We start from the raw sequence: 12,922 nt of genomic DNA, 5'->3' as shown, positions 1-12,922 counted from the left end.
GAAGGTAGAGTGTTTGAAACTCCATGGAACTCTATCGGAAGTCAGGGACACCTGACCCTGGCATGGGTCCCTGGACATACGGGGCATAGAAGCAACGAAAAGGTGGTCAACATGGACTCTCTGGGCCTGAACCCTACTGTGGCTTAGCAGCCTGACTGAAAAGAGATACGTCTTAAAATGGATCCTTAATGAGTCAAAACCCCCAGAATAACACCACAGGTATGATGGAGTGAAGAGATTCATAAAAGGACCATCCGCAAAACTTACAAAAGAATTACTGGAAGGCAACCGCAACCGAACCAAGATTCTGGTTGGACTCCTGACGGGGCACTGCCACTTAAGAAGGTACATGCACCGGACAGGAGTATAGACAGAAGAAACACTGTGCTGATAATGTCAGGAAGAGAAGGAGACCGCAGAACACATTTTATGTTTTTGTGAAGGTCTATGTAGCTGCAGGTTCTTGCAACTAGGACAAGAAAAACCTCAAGCAAGATCCAATATCAAAGAGCCGCGCTGGCAAAGCTGATGGCCAATGAGTTATAAAAACAGAGGAGGACAGTAGACCGATTTAGGTCGAGTGCAGTAGCCCTTGTGACCATATCTTTTATCCCTATCCCAATCCATATGGTTCGGAAAATTTTGGATTGTAGGGATTAGACACGTTGGAGGGTGGAACGTTTTATTGAACCCCAAAGTTCGATGGGTCTCAGAATAGTAATATAAAGAATCGTTTGTTTTGCAGAGTCAGTTTGGATCGTTGGAACTGAAGCCTCTGTTCAGCTCTTGCATTTTGAGTCGTTGAAAGTGAAACATTCACATTTTTTTTTTATTGTCTTCGTCCACCGCGTGAAGGCTTAAGGGATGTTACATAGGTTTGTAGGTTATTTTCCGCAAAGGGGCGAGGATCTTTTCAAGAGGTGTAGGAAAGTCTGCGGTGAATACTGTGTAGATGAGGACTGAACTACTTTTCTGTTCGTACACCTGAATTTGTGCGATAGCCGGCTGATAGAGAAGGTCCGCTGATGTTTTGAAAGTACCTGTCGGTTTGGTATGATATTAGGATCAAGTAGTAGTAAGAAGGACTCCCTTAAACTTCCAGAGCAGCCGGAGTGCTATATCGGATCGAAGGCTTGCTTCACATCTAGGAATACTCTGGAGCAGCACTCCTTTTGCACATGAGTGCTTAAGAGTGGAATGGAACGTCCGAATCTAAACTTCATCAGGGATAAGGTTTCAGGTATTAAGGATGGGAATGTGTGTAAGCAGGAGTTTTTCTAGGATTTTGCCCATTATAGGCAATAGGAGGGTAGGACAATGGAAGGTTGTAAGGGATTTTTAGGCTTTGGAATCATTCGGATGAAGGAAAATTTCCATTGTGATGGGAAGTATGTTGTTCGAAGGAAAGAATCGTAATGGTAGATAAGCTTCTTTAGGTAGGTGTCTAAGGATTTTTGTGGTTATCAGTTCGAAACCAAAATCTATCTTTAGTGGTGGTGGCTTATGATATGAGAGATGTCCATGGTTCTATTGAAATAAGGATCATTCAGATGGGGGGGGGGTGAAAACTCTGGAAAAGGCTTGCTGTCCAAAGAGATTTGTCATCCGTAGTCAGTGAACGTGGGTAGTCCTGCAATAGTTGTTATTTCAAGGTCTGCATAATATTTCTTCGTGAGTTATATAAGCGTTTGTCAGATGAATAACAAATTAATTGACTCATGCTCGTTGTTTCTCCACAATGTTGGCCATCCATTATGATGTACAGTTGTGTCTTGGTTGTGTGTAGGTCTTGTTCCTATTTTGTCGACTCTAGGAGACATGAGATTCTATTATAAAAAGCCTGGTCGTTAGCATAGAAGATACTAACATCAGATTTATAATTTTATTATGGATTACTGATAGGCCGTTGAGTTGTTGAGGTTATCAAACGCTTCGAGATCAAGGTCGCTGTGGTAAATAAACGACTCAACTGCTGAGGACGAGAAAACAACTACTAGCTAATTTTCCCCTGAGCACACAGAAAAGCAGCTAAGAGTCTTTTTTAAAAAAGAGATTTAACACTTAAAAACAACAATGAAGAGAAACGTCGTCTTCACACACGGAACTTTCCATCAGAAAAATGAGAAAAAAATCTCTTCCTGTTGAATAAAATTAATTATAAATGCACAAGGAATAGAACAAAGATCAACAGACTCGTACATTTATCTAATATTTTTCGACTAGAACCTAGTATCACAAAAAAACATTGATTCGGCCCCACAATCGTAGCCTCTCCTTGTTAGTATAGTATAAATAATGATTGTATTTATTATTGGTAATGCCATGTCGTAGTCTAATTTTGTAACAACAAATAGGACAGTCCAGCTCAGTTTGGACCTTTCATTATTTTTCTATTCTACATCGTAGTTTTTTTTCTTCCAAAAGTTCATTGATCTGAATTACATAGTCATGAAATACTTCGAAAGTGGTTCTTTTAACCTGATCATTCGATCCGTCAATCCGTTGTTAGTCTAATGACACTCATGGATTGTAGTTTATAGCTGCCATTCGCGAATCGTTTCACTAACTTTTTTAAGGTCAAATTGAATTCTTTTTGATCATTTCCGTCTCCAATTTGCATTCAAACCATTGCATTATTAGAACAAGCGATTCAGACAATACCAACTTACTCTTACAAGCCATTTCTAAATAGTCAGTCCTCAATACCACGTTTTACACAAGAAACACATGATATCAGGATTTTTATATTTATAATAATAAAATGTTTAGAAATGTGTGGTGTTTAATGACCGTTAGCCAATGATTATTTGGAGATCGTGAGATGCGGTCTGGTGTGACGTAGGTTTTAGAAAAATATTTTCTTTATCCTGCCAACGTTTCGATCTTTATTGAGATCATCTTCAGGGCTCAAAGTGTTTGTTTTCCGTGTGGATGGGTCATTCTTCTGTGCCGTGTGATATGATATCGTGTGATATACATCTACACAGGAAACAAACACTTTGAGCCCTGATGATGATCTCAATAAAGATCGAACGTTGGCACGAGAAAGAAAATGTTTTTCTAAAACCTACGTCACACCAGACCGAATTTCACGATCTCCAAATAATAATCTTTACGATAAACTGAACAATTAAATCTCAAGTTCTCACTCAGTTATTTTAACACATTTTTCGTCTCGTTGAACTGCAAGAATTTCCAAACCCGAAATTCGATATAATTGCTCTAGAAATCGAATTAAATAGCGTGACTTCCCTCGTTTAGGGGTTGCGACATATTTTATTGAAAAATATATCATGTCGCATTTTTAAAAGTTATTTTAATAAAAGAATTTTCGAAGTTAAACAAGATTTGATACAATTTTGTCTGTGTGGGGTTCAGATTTATGTACAAATATGGTGTGTAAGGGAGAACGGGTTATTGCCTGAACAAACGTTATTTCAAATCCATTTATTTTTTTAGTGGTCAATTGATCAATTTCTTTCTTTCAGTTAATTATTCTGTTTATGTAAGGTTTTGGTTGAGATAAAAAAGTCAGTGTCACGAGCGGGATTCGAACCCACGACCTTCGGCTAAATACTCCGCTGCTCTACCACTCAAGTGTTCTCAAATCCCGCTCGTGACACGGACTTTTTTATCTCAACCAAAACCTTACATAAAAAGAATATTTATTTCAAATCATAGATTATTACTTAGATCATTTTTTTTCTGCAAGAATTTGCAGCAAGATGGAGAGAAACAAATAAATAAAAACGAAGAAAAAGAGTTCAAATTTTCTCGCATCTAATTTTAAAATAACCACTGAGGATAGAAAAAACCCGCCAAAGATGTCATCCTGAAAATTGGATACTCCTAGTGAAGTTGTTTATAAAAATTTAGTTGTACAGAAGTTAAACATGGTAAGCCCTGTTTTCAATGCCTTGGTTTACACTTTCAGTGAGTATTTTGATACCAGTCTGACAAATTATCGAAATAAATAATTAAATATAATATATTAAATATTATATATTATTAAATATATTAATATCCCTTCTCATCATTCTCCGTATCTTCTTTATTCTTCTGTTCTTTCTTTGTTTCGCTTTCGAGTTTTTATCATTCTTTCTTTCTTCTCATTTTTAAATTCTCTTTTCATCATACACCCACACTCGCTCTCTAACTTTTTTTTAATTATGTAACTGTGCCTGGTTGAATTTCTGTTTGCCTTTGTTTTGTTGGCTCGCTATCGATTTTTTATCATTCTTTCTTTCTTGTAATTTTTATTTTTCCACTTTACTCTTTTCATCACACACACACACTCTTCCACTCCCTCTCGCTATCGATTTTTCTTGTCGTTTTTATTTCTCTTCTCTACTCTTTTCGTCACAAACCCTCTTCCACTCTCTTTCACTCACTCCTTCCTGCTCTCTCTCACTCTCTCAACCTTTTTCCTGATTTCGTATTAGTATATTTATGTACTAGGTATCTATTTGTTCTTTTTTCTCACTATGCCTGATTGAGTTCTGTTTTTCTCTGTTTTTGTAACTGTACTTTTTATTTTTATATTCTAATCTTCTCATCATACCCCGTTTCTTCTTTATTCTTCTGTTCTTTCTTTGTCTCGCTTTCGAGTTTTTATCATTCTTTCTTTCTCATCATTTTTATTTATCTTTTCATCATACACCCACACTCCCTCTCTCTACCTTTTTTCTAATTATGTAACTATGCCTGGTTGAATTTCTGTTTGTCTCTGTTTTGTTACTGTACTTTTTATTTTTATATCCTAATCTTCTCTTCATTCTCCGCTTCTTTCTTTGTCTCGCTTTAGACTTGTTATCATTCTTTCTTTCTTGTAATTTTTATTTCTCTTTTCATCGTACACCCACACTCCCTCTCTCTACCTTTTTTCTAATTATGTAACTATGCCTGGTTGAATTTCTGTTTGTCACTGTTTTTGTTACTGTACTTTTATTTTTATATTTGAACCTTCTCATCTTTCTTTTTTTTTCTTCATTATTCTTCTGCTCTTTCTTTGTCTCGCTATCGATTTTTTATCATTCTTTGTTTCTTGTAATTTTTATTTCCCTTCTCCACTCTTTTCATCGCTCGTATACACGCGCGCGCGCACACACGCACGCACGCACGCACGCACACACACACACACACACACACACACACACACACACACACACACACACACACACACACACACACACACACACATTTTCTCTCAATCTCTCTCTCACACACACACACCCCTCTTTTCTTTATTTGTCGATCTCTATCCAACTCTACCTCTATTTCTCTTCTTTATCTTTATTCTTCTCACTCGCTTTCTGTCTCCTTGGTGCTCTCGTATTTTAGCCATTATTATTACCAATGAACGGGCAGAAAATAATCTAGAATAACGAAGACCATTCTTGTTTGTGTTTATTTCAGACTGAAATGATTACAATTAAGGAAAAAGCTTTGCCTAGGATATTTCCAAATTAAGATAAAAAAAACAATTGTGCTAATACTTTTTTGATCCATTGAAATTATACTGTTTTGTGTTATTTGTTATCTTATTTTTAATTCGCTCAATGTATCGGCACTAAAACATTAATAGATGCTAGTTTTTAAATAAATTAGTATCTTTTAACTAACCTTTGGCGAAGTCTTGGTGAAATCAGCAACTGTTGTGTATTTCATTATCAGTTAATTATGAAATAATATATTTTATTTCAATTGTTCATGCAGTAATAGAATTGAATTGGGTATTTATTACACTATAACATGATAAATTTAACTGTTGTTAGTAATTCGATTCTAATCGATGGAAACGTTGTCCAATTGGGGATCGACTATCGAGTAGAGGTCGCCGTGTCGATAACGTCACCGGTCTAGGTTTTGCCTTCGCCTTTTGGTTATTCTCTGACCAGATTCACATCGGTGACCATTCGACCCAAGAACGCGGCTTTCTTTCAGTTAGCATGGTATCCAGTGCGGAGGGCCAACCCTCTTTCAAATTAATCCGTTAAGTTTCACTTTTTTTTGGTCTTTCAACCCCCAATACGATGAAAAATCGCCGTTGAATATGCTATAAAAAAAAGGACAGGAGCCACGTCCGACCTCTTCTGGATACAAAATCGTAAAGGTGAGTGCTGCCCTTTTTTCAAGTCGCAACCCCTTTTTTTTTTTTTAAGTCGGGTCTCGTACTCCAAGTTTTATGACAATAGAGACGAGAGAATAAGCCCGATTTTACGCTTTACAACAGGTAGAGGTCAATTCGGCCAACACCTCGGCCAAATACGTCACCAGGAAATTTTTATAAACTGCTCAAAAATGAATAGGGATATTGCCAATTTTGTACTATTTACTTTCCTTAGCATTTTTATATAATTTTTATTATAAATTGTATTAAAATTTATTTGCGATTATTATGTTTTTTACTGAAAGAAAATTTAATTAAGGGGTTTTGAAAAATAAAATAAAAGGTTTTAATTAATTTTTTTATTAGGCGCAGTAATTTATTTAACCAATTAATACCGTGTATAATGCCTGTTAGCTAAAACCTCTGTTCACCTGTTATGCATACTGTTAAGGTTGTCACAAATTGCATAATTGTCACTACATAGATGTTGCAATGCTGCAGTTGTTGCAAGTCAACTAGTGATCGAAAAGCCTTCTCTGCAACGCATCACACGTGATCAATGGGATTGATGTCTGGGGACAATGTGAGAAGGGGTAGATAGGAAATTCCAAGGTTTTCTAAACATTGATCAACTCTGCCTCCATGAGGTCTGGCATTGTCATCCAGAAATCGAAAATCCCTGCCAATGAGATCACCCGTTTGAAGGATGTATTCTTCCATAATTTCTTGGATGCGGTGAGGTTGCTTTCAACAATATGGAGTCTGGTCCGTCCTCCCGTGTAAATCCCATTCCAGACCATTATACCGTGTCTTCTAAACGGCACTGAAGGGAGCACAAAATGGTGTATTGTACGCATCTTCTGTTCTCCATAAACTCTTAGGCGCCTGGTATCACTATACAGATAGAAACACGACATCAGTAAACATAACAGTATCCCAATTGGTGTTCTCTTCTAGGCACATGTTGCACCACATTATCCTGAGTTGCTGGTAGTTGGGTGTTGCTGCAGGTTGTCTCAAAGGGGTATATGATCTGAAGCCAGCTTGTCCATTGTCTTGCCAATCTTGTACTTCATTTCGGATCTGGTGGGCACTATGAAAAGGGTTCCGTCTAGCAGGAATGACTTCTGCCCTCCCATAGCGTCATACTGCACTGAGATCCACTACCGGGCCACCTATTGGCACTTCCAGTCTCTCGGAATCGGGCTCAAGTCTAGGCGACCTCACTCTGAGAAACTCCAACTGCCTCTGCGATATCCGCTTGCCGGTGACTTCGATGACTCATTCTCACAATAATATCGCGAACTTCTTGTTCAAGATGATATGGAATTTTACTCCATAGATATTGGAATGCTGCAATTTCTATGCACCCCCTTCTATTTTCTATTCTACCCTTCTCTGCAACTCCACATGTGCTCAATGGGATTAAGGTCTGGAGACAGTGGGGGAAGGTGCAGATGGAAATTTCCCAGGTTTTCTGTTGTTGAACAACTCTACCTCTATGAGGTCTGGCACTCAGAAATCAAAAATCCCTGCCAATGAGACCCCTTGTTTGACGGATGTTTTCCTCGATAATTTCCTGGGCATAATGGACTACAGAGAGGTTGCCTTCAACAATATGGAGTCCAGTTCGTCCTCCAGTGTAAATCCTATTCCAGACCATTTCACCGGGTCGTCCAAATGGCACTGAACGGAGCACGAACTGGGGTGTTGTTCGCATCTTCTGTTCTCCATAAACTCTTAGGCTCCTCATATCACTATACAGACAGAAACGCGACATTAGTAAACATAACAGTATCCCAATTGGTGTTCTCTTCTAGGTGCACGTTGCTTGTAGTGGGGTGTTGTTGCAGGTCATCTCAAAGGGACTACGATGGTCCATTACACCATTACGAATTGTTGTGTTGATAAAGGTCTTGCCAAACATCGTGTACTTCATTTAGGATCTGGCGGCCACTATGGAAATAGTTCCATCTTGCAGCAATGGCAATACTTCTGTCCTCCCTTAGCGTCGTAATGCACTGAGATCCACTACCTGGCACTTCCAGTCTCTTGGAAACGGGCTAAAGCCCATGAGACGATGCTCTGAGAAATGCCAGCTCCCTCTGCGATATCCATTTCCTTATGATGGCGTTATGTTCTCTTTATACAGTTTCTTTGGCCAGGGATGAAAATATTATATATGTAATCTATTTTAAAGTAAACAAAAGTTATTTAGTGGTTGATATGTAGTGAAACGACTTAAGTTGGATTACATTATAAAAATTTTCAATGTAAACTTTTATCTGTTAAAAAGAAAGAAGGCTTAAATATTAGGGAAATCACAAAGCGCTTTCATATAATTTGTGTGACTATATTAAGTTGGCTATGTACAATTTTCGCAAAAGAGGGTGTTCATAATTCTGTGTCAGGGAATTTTATATTCTCATTATACCATCACGTCGACTTTTAAAATAGATGGACAATTGAATAATGGTTAACGCCCAGTTACTAGTCGGCATTGTCGATTTCTTCAATACCTGATAGATGCCAAAACAGAGTAATTTTAATAAACTAATAATCGTTAGGAAAACGCCCCTTTAGTCTTGGTTAATATTCTAAATTGATGATGCACCGCCTCTACAGCATTAGTAAATGACTTATTGTCACAAAAATATTGTGAACTTCTGGTTCAAGATGTCTTTCTACTGTTAAAGAGAATACAACTGGGTTAAAATGTAGAAAAGACGAGAAAAGGTCTTTGTTTACAAAATGAGTAATCTTCATGTTTACTATTCTTAAGTAAATCCATTATTAAAAATTAGGATTAACATTTGTTTGCTTTTGGTTCTACTTTCTTTTATCCATCTAACTATCTAACTAGAATATATCGATTAATTTAATTAAAACTAATAGAATAAGAATAAATAAAAAATATCATTTTTGAGCAGTTTAATTTGAGACGGTGTCTATCAAATCTGCCAGAGAATCCTTATGAAATGATTCCTTCCAGTGGAATTATTTATAGCAAATTAACAATGAACCAGGGTAGTTAAACAAAACTTCCTAGGAGTTGCCTTGTTAAAGGATATGTTTTCCAAAATGCTCTAGAGAAATGAATTTTTTGTTGACTAAAATGACCACTAGTCTCAAGTGGGACACATTGGTCAACCTTTTTACATGCCAGACAAATACGCAGGCTTTAGTCGGTAAGTAAGCGTCCATGTGTCCTTTAATCAGGCGAGGATGTCCCTTCTTCAACAAGTCAGAAAAATCAGGTTGTTTGTGAGATTGAATAGATGAAATGCTCGCTGTTTTAGATTATTTTCTATTGATTTATTTTTTAAATTTGGGAATAGTGGTTATTGTATGTAAGAAAAAAATTCTTCCTAGGAATTGCCTTGATAAAGGATATAAATTTTACAAAATGCTTTAAAGAAATGAATTTTTTCCTTACCTAAAATGATCACTAGTTCCAAGTGGCACATATTGAGCAACCTTTTTGCATGCCGGAGAAATACACAGGCTTTGGTCTGTAAGTAAGCGTCCATGTGTCCTTCTTTATTCAGGTGAGGATGTCCCTTCTTCTATGAGTCAGAAAAAATCTTCTGGCTGTTCAGTTTGTGAGATTGTATATATGAAATGCTGGCTGTTTTAGATTATTTTCTATTTGTTTATTTATTTATTTTTAATTTGGGAATAGTGGTTATTGTATGTAAGAAAAAAAATCTTCCTAGGAGTTTCCTTGATAAAGGATATAAATTTTACCAAATGCTCTGAAGAAATGAATTTTTTCCTTACCTAAAATGACCACTAGTCCCAAGTAGGACATATTGAGCAACCTTTTTGCATGCGGACAAATGCACAGGCTTTGGTCGGTAAGTAATCCATTTATCTATCCTCAATGAAGTGAGTACGACCCTTCTTCTATGAGTCAGAAAAAATCTTCTAGTTGTTTAGTTTGTGAGATTGAATAGATAAATTGCTGTCTGTTTTAAACTATTTATTTATTTTAAATTTGGGAATAGTGGTTATTTTATGTAAGAAAAAATTTCCTAGGAGTTGCCTTGATAAAGGATATAAATTGTACAAAATGCTCTAAAGAAATGAATTTTTTGGGGGCGTTGGTAGCCGCAACGGTTTAGACGTTGACACAGCACTCATCACACTCACGGGTAAAGGTCCCGGGTTCGAATCCAGCGGCCCTGCATTCGAACCCGACATACTTACAAATGGGCTTTTTTTCAAAAACACAACACCTCGAGGGTTGATATAAACTCTGCTGTTGCGAACCCAATTTTTGCCCATGAATTTTACATGCTGGACAAATACACAGGCTTTGGTTGGTAAGTACATGTCCAAATATCTATCCTCAATCAGGTAAGGATGACCCTTCTTCGACGAGTCAGAAAAATCTTCTAATTGTTTAGTTTGTGAGTTTGAATATATGAATTGCTGGCTGTTTTAGATTATTTTCTATTTATTTATTTTTAATTTGGAAATAGTGGTTAGGGTTTGTAAGAAAAAAAATCTTCCTAGGTGTTGCCTTGAAAAAGGATATAAATTTTCCAAAATGCTCTAAAGAAATGAATTTTTTCATAGACTAAAATGACCACTAGTCTCAAGTGGGACACATTGGTCAACCTTTTTGCATGCCGGACAAATACACAGGCTTTGGTCAGTAAGTAAGCGTCCATTTATCTATCCTTAATCAGGTTAGTATGACCCTTCTTCTACGAGTCAGAAAAAATCTTCTAGTTATTTAGTTTGTGAGTTTAAATAGATGAAATGCTGCCTGTTTTAGAGTATTTTTTATTATTTATTTTTTTAGTTTTTAAATTGGGGAAATGAGGTTAAGAGAAAACACTTACAGTAATCAATTTTTTGTTCTCGCATTTAAATAGTTTTCTTCTTATTTTGTATAGTATCCGGCGGTGCAGTAATACACCAGTAAATAATAGTAGTACTTCATTGGTCACAATTCAAATAAAATAATAATAGAATCTTGCTGGAGGTCAATGAATACATTAACAAAACCATTAAAATTTAAGATATCCACTTTGACCCTAGCGTTACATGGCACAGAGGGTCATCCAAGAGGCTTAATTTAACTGTACAAGTTTACAACTATTTTTAAACAATCACTGCAATTCACCCAAATTCAGACCATAAAAAATAATAACTAGCGATGAAAAATTGTGTACGACAGTCGGTGTGTGGGTCAGGTAAGTGATTGTTGACAAAAGGACAATACGTCAAAACCAAATTTAAACTTGATGTATCTACGGCTGCAGCGATTATTCCTTTTGCCTAGAGGTGAGACTGTACGTTTACTGCATTGGTAAATCGTAAGGGTTCTATATTCTTATTACGACACCAGGCCTCATGTTTGAAGTGAGACTCTGAATAAATTAAAATAACTGACCTACTAAGTTCTTCCAAACCCGCCTTATTCTTGAAATGACTCCAACAGATTTTTATCTATCTAAGAATTTCGATAACTTCATTAAACGGATAACTTTTTAAAATTATTAGTTCTTTATGTCTTCTCAAAACTAAATTTTTCTGTTCTCGAATTGAATTTCCAAAAGTTAGAAAGTAAGTTAAGATGAAAAAGGTAAATGCTTTGAATAAAATGGTTTTGAATTTATAAGGTTTTTTTTTATTAACCAATACATTAAACACGTGAAAATGAGCATTTCATGAGAAACAATCAGAAAATAACTAGCAGTATTTTGTGTAAAATAACTTTTGTAATAGTTAATGTTAATAATCATAGTTTATAATAGTAATTTTAATTGACCGTTTCTACTGATTAAAGATACAAAGCTGATAAACAATAAAGATAAAATGCTGGCTGTTTCAGATTAATTTTATTATTTTTATTTTGTGACTGGTGGTCATTTTATGTAACAAAAAAGAAGAAACTTCCTAGCCATTGCCTTGGTAAAAGATATATATTATTCAAAATGCCCTAATGAACGAGTTTTTTCTTACCTAAAGTGACCACTAGACACAAATTAAAAACAAGTATAATCATGGAAAATTTTGTTTTAAACTGTCTGATGTATTGTTTAGAATAGTTATTTTTGTTTGGTCTGAATGAAAAAAACAAATTCAATTGTTATCTGCCAAGTTTTCGCCATAATTTAATGTCATCATCAGGGAAAAGCGATCTGTTAGATTTCTACAAATTGACATAATTTTTTAATAAATTGTTTCAAATTTCTACAGCCCCTGGCAATGTTGGAACTTAGTCTATCTTCAAAGAAATTTCAAATCATTTATTAAAAACTCAATAATGTCAATTTGTAGACATCTTTAAGATTGTTTTGCCCTAATGATGACCTTAAAATAGGTCGATAGCATGGCAGATTACAATTTAATTTGTGGTCTTTCATCTAGGCCATACCGAAATACAAATTATTTGAGTTTAAAAAGATAGTCGATATGTCTAATATTTTAAAGAAAATTTGGTTATAGTAAAAAAATANCTCCTGTAATACCTTTCCCAGGTGTGCCATGTTCCATACAACTCAATCCTGAGGCATTGCATGTTCTACAAACCTTGAAATCCATATAAATATAATTTAAATAAATAATTTAGTAAATTTTTTAACAAAAGCCAAAAAAATATGTACATTATATATAAAATATACATATTTAAAAAAAATTATATTTATGTATAATGTATATGTAAAAAGAAATAGTTACAAAAATATATATTACACAGTAAATAGAAAATTAATTGACAAGGTGTTGAAGTTTGTGTTTATGACTATTTTACACAGATTTATTTCATTTTGAGAATCTGCTGTTTATATACAATATCCC

At 35.5% G+C, this 12,922-nt stretch overlaps 1 protein-coding gene across 4 annotated transcripts in view; it reads left to right on the top strand.

Annotated features, from left to right (window-relative positions):
- Positions 1-12,922, top strand: part of LOC106673845 (adiponectin receptor protein-like) — a 39,585-nt gene that overhangs the window by 13,344 nt on the left and 13,319 nt on the right. For 2 of the 4 annotated variants that reach the window (XM_024230037.1, XM_014406180.2), the window contains exon 1: positions 5,865-6,112. The exons of the other annotated variants lie outside the window; for them this stretch is intronic. The gene's annotated coding sequence lies outside the window, so the exon portion shown is untranslated. Of the gene's footprint in view, positions 1-5,864; positions 6,113-12,922 lie in introns of those variants that run through there. 4 annotated transcript variants of the gene reach the window in all.

The sequence above is a fragment of the Cimex lectularius genome, unplaced genomic scaffold, assembly GCF_000648675.2.
Source record: "Cimex lectularius strain Harlan isolate CLEC.00 unplaced genomic scaffold, Clec_2.1 scaffold440, whole genome shotgun sequence".
In the NCBI taxonomy this organism is placed as follows: domain Eukaryota; kingdom Metazoa; phylum Arthropoda; class Insecta; order Hemiptera; family Cimicidae; genus Cimex; species Cimex lectularius.
Note: the sequence above shows the minus strand (reverse complement) of the source record. Positions and strands in the feature narration are given on the sequence as shown.